The 17,147-nt window shown below is 39.5% G+C and overlaps 1 protein-coding gene across 10 annotated transcripts in view; it reads right to left on the reverse strand.

Moving 5' to 3' along the window:
* The window catches only part of PTPRM (protein tyrosine phosphatase receptor type M), a 1,075,005-nt gene that overhangs the window by 912,584 nt on the left and 145,274 nt on the right, over window positions 1-17,147 (reverse strand). The window lies entirely within an intron of this gene.

Consider the following 17,147-nt stretch of genomic DNA (forward strand, 5'->3'; position numbering starts at 1 on the left):
GGCTGGTTGGCAAGCAGTTAAAGTATATGTGAACCCTTACCTTGTAAAACAACATAGTCAAAGTAGAAACGAAAGGCAAAATGTTTGTATATATATATATATATATATATATATATATATATATATATATATATATATATATATATATATTAGAGCTGCACGATTCTGGCTAAAATGAGAATCACGATTTTTTTGCTTAGAAGATAGATCACGATTCTCTCACGATTCTCACGGTGTTTTTGTTTTATTCATTGAAGTGTATTTTTCCCAAAAAATTGCGTTTGAAAGACCGCTAGGCAAATACAGTGTGGCATAAAATATTGCAGCAATTGCCATTTTATTCCCTAGGGTCTCTGCTAAAATATACATAATGTTTGGGGGTTTCCGAGTAATTTTCTAGCAAAAAATATTGATTTTAACTTAAGAAAGATGTGTCAGAAAAAGATTTAGACTTTAAGTGGTTAAACTTCCTGCATGAGTCTGAGCCACTTATGCAGCTGAGAACAAGGACTACTGTATTTGCGCATTAAAAAAATAAACAAAAAGTATTTTTTGCAGATAAGTCTCTCCACTTGTTATATGAAAGAATCGGCAAACTCAGAAATATAGATCGTCGGGGGGGTGAATCGAGATCGCAATTTTTTAACAATTAATTGTGCAGCTCTAATATATATATATATATCTATATATAGATCGATATATATATATATATATATATCTATATATATAGATATATATATATATCTATATATATAGATATATAGATATATGTATATAGATAGATAGATAGATAGATAGATAGATAGATAGATAGATAGATAGATAGATAGATAGATAGATAGATAGATAGATAGATAGATATAGATATATATATATAGTAGAGCTGCACAATTAATTGTTAAAAAATTGATCGATTCACCCCCCCGACGATCTATATTGCTGAGTTTGCCAATTCTTTCATATAACAAGTGGAGAGACTTAGCTGCAAAAAATACTTTTTGTTTATTTTTTTAATGCGCAAATACAGTAGTCCTTGTTCTCAGCTGCATAAGTGGCTCAGAGAGCTGGGGGTAGAGACTGCAGGGGGGCATGTCAGTAAAGAGCAGAGAAAAAGCAGTACACTGATCTTTCCAATGAATGGCTGTGTGGGGGAGGGGGTTGATGTGTCAGCACAAGTCTGACCACTGGAGGACAGACAGGCTGTGCTCTTTGCACAGCCAGAATACGGACCACACTATGATGTGCTTCCATGCCTAGCATGGTCAGTCTGAAACAGGAAAGCAGGGGGACTGGAAGAAACACTGGGAAGCAATGCAAAGGGAACGCATATCAGGAACATGAAATATTGGGGTAACAAACCATTTAAAATTATTATAATTAAGTCAGTGCAAAAGACAACAATAATCTGTAGTAGTCCACAGCAGCCAATTCAGTCTAACTTTTCTGTATAGAGATCGATGAAAGATTATTTGTAATTTCTCGTTATGGTTAATGCTCTCTGCTGAATACACAACAAAATGAATATAAAGGCACCAAATATGTATTTTCTTTTGCTTAATTTTTTCTGTTTAAATTGTTTAACCACTTGCCGACCACCTTCCCCATATATACTGTGGCAAGGCAGCTTGGCTGCGCAAACTGACGTACCTGTACGTCAGTCTGTGCATGAAATACAGTGAGCGCACCCCGCAAAGGCCCACTGCGTGCCGCCGGAGCGCGCCCGCAGGTCCGGTGGACTCGATGACCGCCGGCCACCCACGATCGCGGTACAGAGAGGCAGAACGGGGATCTGCCAATGTAAGAAAGGCGGATCCCCGTTCTGACAGGCAGGGGGCAGTACAGAGGTCTGCTGTTCCTAGTGATCAGGAACAGCGATCTCTGTGTTGTCCCAGTAAGCCTATCTCCACAAAGTTAGAACACACCCAGAGAACACAGTTAACCCATTGATCGCCCCCTAGTGCTAATCCCTTCCCTGCCAGTGTCATTTATGCATTGATCAGTGCATTTTTTTTAGCACTAATCACTGTAATAATGTCACTGGTCCCCGAAAAAGTGTCACTTGGGGTCAGATTTGTCTGCCGCAATGTTGCAGTCCCGCTAAAAATCGCAGATAGCCGCCATTACCAGTAAAAACAATATAATTAAAAAAAGTCCACAAATCTATCCCATAGTTCGTATACGCTATAACTTTTGCGCAAACCAATCAATATATTGCAATTTTTTTTACCAAAAATATGTAGAAGAATACATATTGGCTTAAACTGATTAACACTTTTTTTATATATATTTTTGGGGATATGTATTGTAGCAGAAAGTAAAAAATATTGTATTTGTTATTCTTTTTTAAATTGTCAGTCTTTCTTTGTTTATAGTGCAAAAATAAAAACTGCAGAGGTGATCAAATACCACCAAAAGAAAGCTCTATTTGTGGGGAAAAAGGACATTAGTTTAGTTTGGGTACAATGTCACACGACTGCGCAATTGTCAGTTAAAACGATGCAGTGCCGTATCGCAAAAAATGGCCTGGTCATTAAGGGAGTAAATTCTTCTGGGGCTGAAGTGGTTAATCCCCATTCACACCTGAGCATATTAAAATACATTTCCTGAAGCACTTCAACACTATTCTATTGTGCTTGTTCGCAGTGATGTGTCGTTCAGAAAAAGTACAGAAAAAGTTTGTGTCCTCAATAGACTTCAATGGAATTGCCTGAAAAATGTGCCTAACATGAACTTTTCACATGAATTCATGTGAACTAGCTTTCTATTGTCTCGAACAAAAACAAAAGTGTTACTAAACCCACAGTAAAACCAGTCTGTATATGCAGTAAGGCATGCTTGTTATACTCACTGTGGAACCTAAGGGGTTAATCCTCTGCATTGTGTAAAAAGGCTGTTTGATCCCGTCTTCTCTGATCCTCCCCTTCTTCCACTGTCACCTAATAATTTCTTGATAATACAGTGTCTATGGAGTCAGACAGCACATGCTCAGTTTGGTGTGTATTGCTAGAAACTTATTTTTTTCTTGGGAGGATGCATGTGATCAGCACAGGGCCAATCAGCACTGACCAGACAGAGGGTCAGGCGTCTTGCAGTCTCATTGGACAGTCAGAAAACTCCTCCTACAAGCTTTAACCAGTGCTTGGCTGAACACTGAGTCAAAAAACTGCTATATACTGCTGATGAGAAAAGGTATTTCACAGTTTACATGTTCTGTGTATTGTGGTAGACCAGATATAGTGAATGCAGGGTTCTGGGTTTAGTAACACTTTAAGCCTGAAAACACACAAAAATGCTTATACAAGTTGGCAAAAAAAGGTTGTTTTCTTTGCAAAGTGAATGTTCACTGTGCTTAGTGAAGCCCTTCTCCCAGCCCTGGTGTCACTTTAATGGGGACTATATGCCAGGGGGGCAGAAAGGGCTGCCCAAGCGCATGAACACTGTTATTTTCTGTCACTGTGGTCATTAAACTGAAAGTTGGACCCACCAACTCTCGATCATTGCTACAGACTGGAAGCTGTCAATGACATCTTGGTCACTATTCAGGGACAGTCAGTGTGCTCTCAGCACAGAAACCCTGACCATCCATGATACCATATGTGTTATCTGGGTGGCAAGAGGTTAATAGTTTGAAGCCCTGTTCACCTCAGTCAGCTAATCATGTCCTAGCACAAATCCATTTTTTTTTTTTTTTTTATAATTTCCCAATTACATACTGTAATTGGGTATTCACAGGTTCACCTCTTTTTCTAGCATTCACTTTGCAAAGTGAACATACACTTTTCAAAAGCCTCTATTCCCTTGGTAACTCAAACTCTGAAGTTACAGGTATGTTCATCTATATGCTTTCTCAAATCTCTTTTTGTTGTATTAATATATCTTTAAAATATATATGTATTAATATATCTTAAAAAAAAAGTTCAGCATTTAAAATAAATAAACCTACATACTAGGTGGATGCAGCATTGGCAATCAAAGGCCACTCTTGGTCTTCAGTGAGCAGAGCCAGTGACTGTCAGTCACCGGTAATCTGCTCTGCTCCTCCAGTGCTCACTGGAGTGCTGGGCTGTGGAAGGGGCGGGTGCACCTGGCTCAGGCTCTCAGTATTGTGACATTTAAGTTGGGATCTCTCCAGAGTCTTGATTGGCTGAGCAAAGTCAGCCAACAGCGGACTTTAGTGCACTCCTGTGACCTACAGGAGAAGTAGGGCCATAACAGCTTTGGCCCTTCTTCTCCTTTCAATGACTCTGTTCTGCCATAAAATTCAGTAAAAAAAAAGGCTATCAGGTACCATAATATGCCAGTTTTCCAGTAATGTTAGCGCAATCTTTTTCAAAGAATTATTGTAGCTTCCAGGCTTGACAATGAGTTATAGGCACCAAGTGATTTGAGGGAAAAGGGGCATAAATAGACTGCTCATACCCCATAAGGAAGGATTAATTGGAGGGTTGTGGTGGTTTTTGGAAAGAATAACAATAAAGCTACAAGTAACCTTTCGTGTCATGCCATGCCTACTATTCAGCTTTGCCTTCAGTTCACTGACATTTATGGCAACATAGAGTCACCCTAATATTGTACACCAAATATCTATAATATGGCATTATGGATCACACACTAGTCTATGAGATCTATCAGCATTTTATTCTAGAACAGAATATATCATTTCCCTGAAACTCAGAAGTTATAGCAGGTAAGCTAAAAAATGTGAAAGCAGACAGATTTTACTTTATATAAATAGGAAAAATAAAATAATATTTCTTGCAGTGTCTTTATTAAAATGCATAGAATAGGAAATGTCTATTCCCAAATAATGTTTACAATGAAGGCAATAAACTAAGCACTGGTAATAAAAATTCAATCACCCAGTGTCATTTCAAACTTTATATGTCTCAGCAATATTTTACTATTTCTTTCAAATAGTATTCCAAGCTGAGAAACAAAATTGTTTCTTAACATAATCTGAGGCATTCAGACTATTACCAATACGGGCTTATACCGATCAAGCTATAACAACAAAGTTGTCATCATCAATTGGTCAAGAAATATAACCAAATCTTGCAGAATAATGGACCAACTGCAGAAACAGCCACAATGAAAAGCATAAGTAAAATGGATAACATAAGTAAAATGGATATCATATACAATATTTTCTGGCTTATTTAATGGCCAACACAAATGACTTGACACCTTAACCACTTAAGGACCAAGCCCTTAACCACTTAAGGACCAAGCCCTTAACCACTTAAGGACCAAACCTCTTTCTGAGATTTGGCATTTACAAGTTAAAAACTATTTTTTTTTGCTAGAAAAGTACTTAGAACCCCAAACATTATATATATTTTTTTCTAACACCCTAGAGAATAAAATGGCGGTCGTTGCAATACTTTCTGTCACGCAGTATTTGCGCTACGGTCTAACAAGCACACTTTTTTTGGGAAAAAATACACTTTTTGGAATTAAAAAATAAGAAAACAGTAAGGCTAGCTCAATTTTTTTTTTCGTTTCATTGTTTTTTATTAAAGTTTTCACATAAACAGAGAAAAAGTACACTTAAACATAACTGTGATATGCTGTAACACGTTTCCAAGAGTCCTTTGAAGGAAAATGTATGACATAGAAAACAAAGATACCTAGGTGAAGAATGCAGGCGGTATTAATTATCAGTCGTGGGGTAGAGAGTGCTGTCCCCCCATGCCCAGGCACCCCATCTGGGAGCAAACTGTGCCCGGGTGGGGGACAACACAACCCATCTTATAGTTCACCTATGCACATAGGACAGCATAGGCCCAATTTTTTTTTATATTGTGAAAGATAATGTTACGCCGGGCAAATTAATACCTAACATATCACGCTTCAAAATTATGCCAGCTCGTGGAATGGCGACAAACTTTTACCCTTAAAAATCTCCATAGGCGACATTTAAAAAATTCTACAGATTGCATGTTTTGAGTTACAGAGGAGGTCTAGGGCTAGAATTATTGCTCTTGCTCTACTGATCGTGGCGATACCTCACATGTGTGGTTTGAACACAGTTTTCATATGCAGGCGCTATTCACGTATGCGGCTAGACGGGACGGGGCGCATTTACATTTTTTTTTCTTCCTTATTTATTTTACCTTTTATTTTTCATTTGTACACTGTTCTTTAAAAAAAAAAATGGTGTCACTTTTATTCCTATTACAAGGAATGTAAACATCCCTTGTAATAGAAAAAAAGCATGGCAGGACCTCTTAAATATGAGATCTGGGGTCAAAAAGACCTCAGATCTCATATTTACACTGAAATGCAAAAAAAAAAAGTCCCTTGAAGAGCTATGAGCGGAAGTGACGTTTTGATGTCGTTTCAGCCCTGCAATGAGATGGAGACGGGTGGGGGCCATCTTCCCCTCACTCATCTCCATACCAATTCAACAAGAGGACGCAATTGCCTCCGCCGCTATCGACAGCACCAGTAAGCTGTGGAGGGCACTGGAGCACAGCGGGAGGGGGGCCCTTTCTCGCCGACGATAAAAGTGATCTTGCGGCGAATCCGAAAGCGGACCACTGGCTGAAGAAGAGGATACCAGGGTTATGGCAGCTAGCTGCTACCATAACAACGGTATTCCTCTTCAAAGTAGCGATGTAAAATGACGGTGGGCAGTCCGTGAGTGGTTAAAGAAAACCTTCGGAAGCTGTGTTCACAAAATGGCAGGCAAAGGGCAAAGGACTAGTCACCAGTAGCAATGATTGGCAAGTCTGGTAAACCAAATTTCTTTGTTAAATTGCTCTCTATTTGGTGTTTGCCTAAATTGCCTACTAATATCACCTTACAACACTAATGCCCTGTACACATGATCAGAATTTCCTTTAGAAAAACCTTGGATGGTTTTTCCGACGGAATTCCGCTCAAGCTTGCTTTGCATACACACGGTCACACAAAAGTTCTCTGAACCTTTGACCGTCAAGAACGCGGTGAGGTACTATGAAGAGCCGAGAAAATTAAGTTCAATGCTTCCGAGCATGCGTCGAATTGTTTCCAAGCATGCGTAGGAACTTTACGCGTCGGAATTGCTACAGACGATCGGAATTTCCGATAGGAACTTTTTCTGTCGGAAAAATAGAGAACCTGCTCTCAATCTTTTGCTGGCAGGAAATTCCGCCAGCAAAAGTCCAATAGAGCATACACACGGTCGGAATTTCCGACCAAAAGCTCACATCAGACTTTTGCTGGCGGAATTTCTGATCATGTATACGGAGCATTAGAAGCAAAATTATATAAAAAACAAACACTATTTGAGCTTTCCACTATAAGAATTTAGCTTTAAAAAAATATAATTATTTGAAACTACCCTCTGTAAGCCTCAGCTTTACAAAAACTTGATTTCTCTATTCTGAACCAGCCAAGATTTGAACTGTGTATTTTCCAGCCTCAGGGTATCTAGATCTGCTAGTACAACTAACACTCCCCTCCCCCCAGATTGACAATGCTGCTGTCCAACGCTGCCCCTGTACTCATTTATCCAGAGTTGGGGCACTCTAATACAGGTGTATTACTGGCTAGATCACCAGGTGCAAATACAATACAGTAACACAAGCGTGAAGCCAGTGTTAAAAGTGCAAAAGTGAGGGAAGCAGATATTGGCACAGTCAGTGCTACTAGGGCACACTGGGCATAAAAATTCTGCCTATACAGGCATTTGGCATTTTTTATTTCAGCTTGTAGAAGCAACGCTATGTCAGTTATATGTCCATGCACATTTGGACATTTACAGGCATATTTGTAGAGGAGAGTTTACAGGCTGAAAAAAAAAAAAAAAAAATAACAAGTACGTATTTCAGAGGAGCTTTCGTGCCTAAACACAGTGTTTACATGCATCAGCATTTTTAAATGCACATTTTTTGTAATGTTTTTGGGAGGGAAAATGCTTAAAAACGCAAACACACAAAAAATGAGTTATAACGTGTATACAATGTGCTCCATTGGAGCGTTTTTTATGCTGCCTTATTTCTGCCAGCAGTTTTGGCATTTTTTTATGCTGCCTAGTCTGCATGGACCCTAACTGACATAAACTGTGAAAGTATAAAGCAGGGCTACTGAGAAAGCCCAATCATGGGGCGCAATGCGCCTAGGAGGGAGGAGCCAAGCTAGTGACGTCACGCCGCTCTCTGGCCATGGTTAGGTGGTGAGTCGGCTGATGACAGTATAATTTAGCACTCTGATACTTAGTGAAACAGAGTACACTATGTTTGTGCGTTTATGTTTTATATGAACCGTATATGGGGGGTGTATGATCATACTGGAGAGCAGAGGAGGCGGCCATCCTGAGCAAACTAAGTAGGATTGATGAGGTGTTCTACGAGGATGAGGTGAGCAGGTTTTTCACTTGGTGATGGATATGCATGGAAGTGTGAAGAAATAGTGAAGAAACTTCAGTGTTTTTCCTCATGACTTTTATTAACTCTAGACTACTTTACTTTATACTATTTCTGCTATTTGGAACTTTTTGGTCATTGAACTTTTGATTTTTTATATATGATTATATGGTCACTATTTGTAATAGGGTTACTGATATATTGAGAGCACTAATTTGGAACATGTGTTGTGCAAAACCATTGAGTTATAATGTTATATGAATTAGTGAGGTGGGATCACTACTGTGTGTTTTAGTTGGCAGCATGTAACATTTGTTATCTTAATTTATTTGTACAGTTTTTATTTTAAGTAATTTTATTGATTGGTTTGTTAAATATCTGCATAGAGATTGCGCTGATTGTTTTTAGGTTTACTTGCTTTATGTGAAAGTATAAAGACTTGACAAGGTACCGATAAACAGACACTGATGTGTGAATTTACAGGGAAAAATTTTGCTTTCAGGCAAACGGTCATCTAAAGTAGCAGAGCTTCTTACTTATAGAGAAGTTTTAAACTACATAAACTTGTGTTGCAGTTGCAGACATGACATTCGGGCAGACAATACTGTTAGTACAGATTTAATTAAAGAATGTGAGAAGCATGAAGGCTACCATTGCTGACCTCCTTCTGAAAATCCTAATGATTTGGCTTTGTGTTAAATAGTTTAATTCACTGATCCGGAGCAAACACGCGGCAGGTGAAAGGCAAAGCAAAGTCAGAACTGATTGCATACGTGTTCCAGGTTGGTGACAAAAGAAGCAATGAAGTTGCATGATAAGCATGAAAGCCAGGTAACTATCATTTGTAGAAGATGATGGTCCTTCTACAAGGGGGCTTTGTGTTCCTTCTGTACAGTTTTCCTTTAACAAGAAAGGAGGTGTGTATAGAAATGATACTTTACTTTTTAGTATGAACTACAACAGTGCTGTGCATGCGCTACAGAAATTGGTTTAAAGGCAGTTTCTGCGAAAATAAATCTTTTCCGAATCCAATTATTGTGCCGTGCGGTGGATGTTTAGACTTATGAACATAACACAGCTTGCCTCAAATGAAAACAGTTTGAAAAGTCTGTTTTCTGGGGAATTTGTGGTTTGCCTGGAAAGTTCAAGATCTGACACTCGAGGTGGATGAAAATTGATTCAATGTGGGATTAGATAAGGCACATAATAAAATACATCTTATTGGTCTAGTTTTCTTCTTTCGGTAATAAAGTACTTTATGGATTGCTCTTGTTTAAATTGCATAAACTGCATAAAAGTGGATAATTTTGTTAAATGTTCTAAAGCAGCCTTTTTCAACCAGGGTGCCTTCAGGTTTCTTCAGGGGTGCCTCGGCAAAAGCCTTTACAATTGGCCAAAAATTGTATACAATCCAGCAGGCTGATCAAGTCTGCCTTTTAGTTACACAAAGCCAAGGGTTTTCATTATGTACCATTATAACCATCCAGCCACTGGCGTCCAAACTACCAATGACGTGTTCAGTTCATGAGGAGGACATCAGGCACTTGCAATGTTTGCCTTTCCCATGCCCCTCTGTGTAAGGACTGAGATCACATTAGCTGTGTGAGGGAGAGAAGAGAAACATTGGAATACTAGTCAAGACCAGTTAGCAAAGGTGTATTTATTTTGGAAGAATAAATACCCTCTAATGTTAGGTGCTCTGCATGTGTGGATGTTGAGTGAGGTGCCTTGAGATTGTCCAAAATTTTAAAGGGGACCTTGACTGGAAAAAGGTTGAGAAACACTGGGCTAAAGTAACAGGCAGATGTATTTGCTTTAAAAAGGGTTAGCCCCTTAATTTAAGCACTATATATACCCCCAGCCCTTCCTTACTGGGTGAAAAGTGGTCTCATCAAGTTGCCTATTTGGTGCCATCTATTAAACATCTACTCTCTCCGTTTTACATAAAACATAGCAAAGAATTAAATAACCTCTCATGTTTTTATGAGTGATACAGTAGTAATATAGTATGACTAGGACATGCCATTCTGTTTTTTCAAGAAGTATTGGCTAGCACCAGATATTTGGAACATTTAAAGAATATTCTAGCTCCTGCTTCCTCTCCGACCTCCCCATGACAGCGGGCAGGGAAAATGTTGCGGCTGTGCGAATGTGTGCCATTCATTTACAGGTTCATTCACAGATTCATTCATTCGCAGATTCAATGGTCTGCCAGGGCACTGATGAGTGCTCTCGTAGTCTACTGACATGGGTTTTAAACATGTCTGCAGAAGCCCATATTGTGCAATGCTTTTCAAGCTCCTGAAGGAAAAATAATAAATGCACATTTTTTTCTCTGCAAAAATAAGGTGATCTTATCCTTTAAGTGACCTGTAATCACTGGTCCATGGCTGACTAGCAATCCTATCATCGGTGGCATCTTATAAGGGTCAGGATTTCTGGGAGGGCAAAAAAACACTCACTCGTTGGAAGCCCTGATTCATCGCCAGCTTCCTCCAAGCCAGACATGGACACCTTCTCCATGTTCAGGAGCTGAGATAGGATACACACACCCATAATAGGGAGAGACTCCACCATTTTAGGTTACTTACATTCTCCTGGCCTGAGGCCCACCATCAGAAATAAGTAGTGTGCACATGTTTTGCTTTTTAATGATTTATTTTACTGTGGCAGAAACATCACAATGCACTTTTCTTTTCTCACAACTTTCACCTCTATCACTTCAAGTCCAGCAACAGTAACAGTATAATTAAAAAAGGATGGCCACCCACTCCTCCATATCTTTACTACAGGTTCCCCACAGGTGGGTCTTGAGCTTGTATGGGCACACACTGAAGGGGTAGTCTTTTCCCATCACCCTCGGTCCCAGGCTCTTCCTGCCCCGTCTTATATAGGGCTGACTACCATACCAACCCTGAGGAGGATCCTTACTAAAAAGGGTACTAATCCTTGCCTACACACTGGATTATACATCATCTCTCTCAAGGACCCAACTAGCAGAGCACCTGTCCACTACTGATCCCTTGTTGCTGAGGGAGATTCTGCAGCATTTTGGCAAGCATAAGAGTGGCGCCATTTCTTTTTAGCAATTATTTTGCTGGCAAATTGCCCTAAGTGCCAGAATTGTTCATCTACCATTTGCCTAAAAGTGCTAAATAGGCTGCAATGTTGAAAAAAGGTACCTAGATGCATCTCTATGGAAGAGGTTTGAACGTTGTGCATCGTGAATATTAATTGCAAACCTAATGCAGCAGCAAATCCCCAGGATTTGCAAAGGTAACGAATATGGTATTTACGTTGAAATGTTTGCCACTAGAACTAAGAAAGCCCATGAAATGGATATTCTGGAATATCCCCCCCACCCCCGAAAGCCCAGGCACTGTATATAGCTGCCCATAAACATGAATAGCTGTGCGTAGTAGTACTGAAGTATACATATACATAACTGCTTGCATAAACATGAATACTATGTATGGGTGTATGCAAACAAATTGAAACCTTGATTTTCCAGGCATAGGAAATATGCCATATTTTACAGACTCACATGACCATATGCAAGAGGCCTAATTCAGTAGACTGCCTGTTCTGGTCATCTGAGTCACAAGAGACTATCATTTGAAGGAACGGATAACCCAGTCACCTTTCTATAAAATGGTGGACTCACAGCAGCCATATTGTTTTTGCCATGGGTACACATGTCCCCATGTTTCCCATTCCCTTTGTTTGAAAATAGTTTGCCTATTACAATCAGTTCCTGAACTAAACTCAAGGAGATTTCCTTATCCCTAGTGTTTGCATGTATGCTCACACGCTTTGTTGAGATTCTCATGAACTTCAGATCTGCTTTGCTATGTGAATTTTGACCAACTCCAGTAACCAAGAGTTTGGCTTTACTATTCCTTACTAGCCTGTAATTATAAAGGGCAAAACAAAGGGTCAATAGGGTGGTACTGTCAATGGACAAGTTTGGACCCCAGAAACTGGTTGAGATTTGAAACAAGGGGCTTCCATGGTACTTTTAAAACATGCACTATATTGCCAAAATTATTGGAATGTCTGCCTTTCGCACATTAACTTTAATGGCATTCCAGTCTTAGTTGAATATTGAGTTCGTCCACCCTTTGCAGCTATAACAGCTTCAACTTTTCTGGGAAGGCTGTCCACAAGGTTTAGGAGTGTGTCTATCCAGAAGTGCATTTGTGAGGTCAGATACTGATGTTGAATGAGAAGGTCTGGCTCGCAGTCTCTACTCTAATTCAACCCAAAGGTGTTGTCACCTTTGAGGTCAGGACTCTGTGCAGGCCAGTCAAGTTCCAATATTGAACCATGCAGACTAGGACTGGGATGCCATGAAAGTTCATGTGTGTGTAAAGGCAATATAGTGTATGTAAGACACCTCTAGCAGACTGTTTTTCATTATTGCTGCCCATTTTGCACTTTTTTAATACTACAAGGTCACTTTAAACCAAGTTCGCAAAAAATTTACAGTATTATCTCTTACTTGCGAAAGTACACAGCACAGCAAATAGTATCTTGTTGCCTTGCGTTCTTTTAAGCAATCTTTTTTCTGTGCTGGTCTTTAATATAACAAAGAGACTGTCTTGTATATCTACAAACATCCGTGAGAAATCTACTTACTGTTACAATGAAATCACAAAATGAAACCTTTAGAATCAAAAGGGAATTCTGAAGGCGGGGATGGTAGGGAACATCCAAGATATTATTATTTTTATTAGAAGGGAGTTTAGCCAAGCATGATACAATAACTACATTCCACAAGAAACTTGGACTGAATTAATCCATGGTCTAAGGCATTGCTGTCAGATCTCAAAGTGTGTAAAAAAACACTCACACCCACTAATGGTGAGAAAAACATAGAAAAAGATTATTTCCTGAAAGAGGGTGAACATGAACTAGCCATAGGTTAAGTAACCATCTCAGTCTAATAAAAGAGCAATCATATCCCTTGTTACACAGCTGCAACAAATTATTCAATTTTTATGTGTTTATTACAAATAATGTGACAAAAGAGAACGGCAAACGCTACTGATTTGCTTCAGAAAAGACTTAACTCAATCGTTCAGAATGGCTAGGACTATAAAAATACTCAGGGCACCCTCGTTCAGGGTAATAATGCAGCTATAGCAAATTATTGCCATAATGAAAATGGGCATGTGGTTTTAAGGGGCATGTTGAAGTGGTAAAAAAAAAAAGGTTAGACTTTATATGTTTTTACCACCATCACCTTATAATATCCACTACTGCATCAATAAATTTGCCCACCACCACTATAATGACCCCCAATACCATAATAACGCCACTCTTGTCCAGTGGCATTAAACAGGGTGTACATAAAGTTCTTGTGCATTTTATGCATAGCAGTTTGTGTTGTGCATTGCATTATTCAGAATGGCACCCCAACACACAAATAACGTACTGATAACTACCACAAGCTGAACACACCATGCTGTGCATTGTAGGGCTCTGTATAATAAAAGTGATACAGGTACTTTTTAATGTTCATTTAGGTGTGTTGACAACCTATTCAAAATTGTAGTAGCACACATGAGTGAGGAGGGGTTAGATCCTCTGTTAAATGTTTAAGTTCTGTCTTTGTCTCTGTAAAGCTACATGCAAACCCAGTACGCCAGTGGGTTCCCATTAAATCACAGTAAGCCCACGTTCACATCAGGCCATATTGAAATGCAATCTGACATGTCAAACTGCTGCCTATTGCCGGCAACGGCACCCTCCGAATTGGTGCGGCGCCGACTTTGCGGTGCTGCACCAACTCCCAAAAGAAGTTCCTGCACTATTTTTGGCGACTTCGGGGGCAATTTGAATAGACATCTCTGCATGAACCTGCACAGATATCTGCCAAAACGCCCCCGAAGTTGGACTGAAATGCCGGTTTGAAATCGTTCGAGTTCAGATGAACTTGCATGATTTCTAACCTGCCCTCAGTGTGAATGTGGGCGAAATGTAGTTCATAATTCGTCAGATGTGATGTGGAACACCTGCTTTGATCGTCCGATTGGCATTCCGGGCCCAGTAAACACAAGAAGAAGATGACTATTTATGAAGGAGAAGCATTCATTAATCAAAGTTATTAAAGCCGATTTTCACCCTCAGTATGATGTTGCCTTTTCTCCTCCTCCCCTCCACTGTGCAAATTGGGCTTTTTTAAAAAAAAAAATTTTATTAGGAAACCTCTGGCCTGCCACCCCCCCCCCCCCCCATGCACATCATTTGGCATTTGGCAAATAATGTGCACTTTTCCCACTGTGTCTCCTGGGATATGTACATCATAAGGGCAGAAGAGAAGTGGATCAGGACAATGCTGGATCTGTTGGGGGGTGAGTACCTGAACTGTGCAGGACCTGGGACCAGGTAAAAAGGGGTTAAAGAAAATGTATGTGGCCTCAAACCTTCTGGCACAAAGTCATTTGGAGTGATGAGAACAAAATTGAGCTTTTTGGCCACAACCATAAACACTACATTTGGAGAGAAGTCAACGAGGCCTATGATGAAAGGTACACCATTCCTACTGTGAAACACGGAGGTGGATCGCTGATGTTTTGGGGATGTGTGAGCTACAAAGGCACAGGAAATTTGGTCAAAATTGATGGTAAGATGAATGCAGTATGTTATCAAAAAATACCGGAGGAACATTTGCATTCATCAGCCAGGAAGCTGCGCATGGGACGTACTTGGACATTCCAACATGACAATGATCCAAAACAAAAGGCAAAGTCAACCTGTCATTGGCTACAGCAGAATAAAGTGGCCATCTCAGTCTCCTGACCTCAATATCATTGAGCCACTCTGGGGAGATCTCAAACGTGCAGTTCATGCAAGACAGTCCAAGAATTTACAGGATCTGGAGGCTTTTTACCAAGAGGAATGGGCAGCTTTACCATCTGAGAAGATAAAGCGCCTCATCCACAAATACCACAAAAGACTTCAAGCTGTCATTGACGTTAAAGGGGGCAATATACGGTATTAAGAACTGGGGTATGTAAACTTTTGATCAGGGTCATTTGGGTAGTTTCTGTTGTGATTATGATTGAAAAAGAGTAAACACAGTTGATTGATAATTAAATGACGTCAGCTAACACTAACCATGAGTGAAAGAATTTTTTTTTGTGTTATTCATATTCTCTGAAAAATGGCCAAGAAATCATAAGTTCTGCCAGGGTATGTAAACTTATGAGCACAACTGTATATAGCTGGCCCAATGTAACAACCAGCAGCAGATATTTTCTTTTGTGATGCTCATATGTTAAGTTCTATCTCCTTCTCCATGCATTGGGGTAGTGTGGTCATTGTGTGCTGCTGATAGGACAGGTCCTAACAAACAGGTAAAATGAGATCTTGTGTTTTTCCTTTTTGCACCAGTGTAAGGATTTGTCTCAATCCCACCTACTTTCTCTAGGCAGTCATTACATTTATATTATAAAATATTTCCGCATCACTGTAAGGCAAATCTTATTTTAAACAAGAACCTAGCGAATGTGCGACGGATATGCACTTCACTCCATACTGGCAGTTTGATTTTTTTAAATTCATAATGCAGGAGTTCCTCATAAACAATATCGTTTTTATTAGGCTAACCCATGCCCCTGACGATGTCTTATGATGACGAAATGCGCAGGGTGAAACTTTGGCATGTGACGTCATCATATATCGGAGCAGAGCATGGCCATCTTATCGGTTTGAAACCTTGCCATACTGATACCACACTGTTTTACATTTTGATCCATTATTATTATGTTAGTTTATATTAAATAAAAATGAGATAACAAGATTGCTACACTATGAGAGGGTTCTGCTTCTTCCTTTGAGATATATGCTTTTGGTTATATATATACATATATATATATATATATATATATATATATACATATATATATATATATATATATATATATATATATATATATATATATATATATATATTTACCTAACAGTCATCGCATGTGGACCAAGAATTTACATTATATTGGTATAATTTTATTATGTTTTATTAAGGAGCGCTCCACTTCTCTTTTTATATAGTTATATGAGAGTAACTCTATGCTGTGGATTTGATTTACTAAAACTGGAGAGTGCAAAATTTGGTGCAGCTCTGCACAGAAACCAATCAGCTTCCAAGTTTTTTTGTCAAATCTTAATTGAACAAGCTGAAGTTAGAAGCTGATTGGCTACCATGCACAGCTGCATCAGACTTTTTAGTCTCCAGTTTTAGTAAACCAACCCCTGTTTCAGTATTTGGTTATTTTAAAGTGATTGTAAAGTCCCATTTTTTTTTTTAAATAACAAACATGTTATACTTACCTCCTCTGTGCAGTTAGTTTTGCACAGAGCAGCCTGGATCCTCCTTTTTTTCTGGTCCTTCTTCGCTGCTCCTGGCCCCTTCCTCCTGTTGAGTGCCGATATAGCAAGCAGTTTGCTATGGGGGCACCCAAGCCGGGCTGCAGCTCTGGTTGTCAATTCAGACATGGAGCTGCTGTTCAAACCCTCCCCCTATCTCTCCTGATTGACTAACTGGCTTTGATTGACAGCCATGAGAGCCAATGGCACTGCTGCTGTATCTCAGCCAATCAGGAGAGAGAGTCTCGGATGGCCGAGAGACTCGTGGACATCGCTGGACAGAGATGAGGCTCAGGTAAGTATTAGGGGGTGCTGGGGAGGCTGCTAAACACAGAAGACTTTTCATCTTAATGCATAGAATGCATTAAGATAAAAAAACTCTGTTAAGCTATCCATTGATACCAGTGAGTTATTTGTCTTAGCAAT

The sequence above is a fragment of the Aquarana catesbeiana genome, linkage group LG05 (genome assembly GCF_042186555.1).
Source record: "Aquarana catesbeiana isolate 2022-GZ linkage group LG05, ASM4218655v1, whole genome shotgun sequence".
Classification (NCBI taxonomy): Eukaryota; Metazoa; Chordata; class Amphibia; order Anura; family Ranidae; genus Aquarana; species Aquarana catesbeiana.